The 1,404-nt window shown below is 37.9% G+C and overlaps 1 pseudogene; it reads left to right on the top strand.

The window, feature by feature from the left end:
* The first annotated feature begins 243 nt into the window (after nt 1-243).
* Nucleotides 244-845, top strand: LOC118518649 (programmed cell death protein 6-like; annotated as a pseudogene).
* The last annotated feature ends 559 nt before the right edge of the window (nt 846-1,404 follow it).

The following is a 1,404-nucleotide window of genomic DNA, read 5'->3' as shown; positions in this document are numbered from 1 at the left end:
CAATTCTACCTACATATTCGACATTCAATTTGGCAACATGAATTAAGCAAAAATCATTTTCTTAAACAGTTTTTCAAATTTCAGTGATATATAGACACTTTGCAAAAGAAAAATTTCTTGTGGATCCCACAACATTAAATTATTTTTACCATGATGTTAATCAAATCTGTTGATTTTATATCATAAAACCTAAACACCTCTCGTGTTCCCCTGGTGCCTCAGCCCAGCTGCACACCTGAGCCCATGGCACCTACCTTACTGCCTGGGCCTGGGGCCAGCCCTGCCAGAGGTGCAGTGCTGTCAGACCAGAGCTTCTTGTGGCACGTTTTCCAAAGGGTTGATAAAGACAACAAGCTTCAGCCAGCACTATCCAATGGGACATGGACTCCATTTAATCAGTTGACTCTCAGGTCCATCGTGTCTGTGTTTGAGAGAACAAGGCTGGTGTGAACTTCAGCAAGTTCACTGGCATCTGTAAGTACATCACAGACTAGCAGAACATCTTCCACTCTTATGACAGGGAAAACTCTAGGATGATTGACAAGAACAAGCTCAAGCAAGCACTCTCAGGGTACCAGCTCTCTGACCAGTTTCCGGACATCCTCATTCACAAGTTTGACAGATATGGACAGGGGCAAATCGTTTGATGACTTCATCCAAGGCTGCATCTTCTTGCAGAATGCAAGATCAGTGAAAGTTAAGTTTCTGTGGCCTGCTAAGTGCAACACTCCATGATTTCCTTACCAACATTAACAGATATATTCAGGCATTACCTTATTGATCAGGATGGCTAGATTCAGGTGTCATATGAACAGTATCTGTCCATGATCTTTGGCATCTTATAATACTAGCCTTTGCAAATAGCAAGTGACTTACGGAAGGAAGACTAAAAATGCCAAATCTCCCTACATACTGTTCTTCCTTTAGCTTTTATATAATTAACATTTGAGGATCTGACTGTACATATGTGGATAAGCTAATTAAGTTTCTGCAAGTTTGACAATAGTTATAATCATTATTCACATACAGACATTTGATTTAAGACTGTTCAATTATCCCATGAGGTAAGATATAATAATGTTTCAGGTATCTTGCATTCAAAAAATTTATCATGTGAATTCCCAGATAGTTCTAGTTCTATAGTGGAAATACTTTTATTAGCCAATAGGAATTAGCCAATAGAAAATACTTTTATTAGCCAATAGGAAATTCCATAATATGGAACTTGAAGAGGCTTTAATGTGCCTTATATTTTTAAAACGGGGTTTATTGTATTTCTTTGAATATGCAACATAAGCAGTAAAGCAAATGTGCCTCCTGTCCCACCCCCCAAAAACCTAAACAAATGTAAAAGCAAAAATAAACTCATGACATCCATAAAATTCAGTATGAATTTAATGTGTT

The sequence above is a fragment of the Halichoerus grypus genome, chromosome 2 (genome assembly GCF_964656455.1).
Source record: "Halichoerus grypus chromosome 2, mHalGry1.hap1.1, whole genome shotgun sequence".
NCBI lineage: Eukaryota > Metazoa > Chordata > Mammalia > Carnivora > Phocidae > Halichoerus > Halichoerus grypus.
Note: the sequence above shows the minus strand (reverse complement) of the source record. Positions and strands in the feature narration are given on the sequence as shown.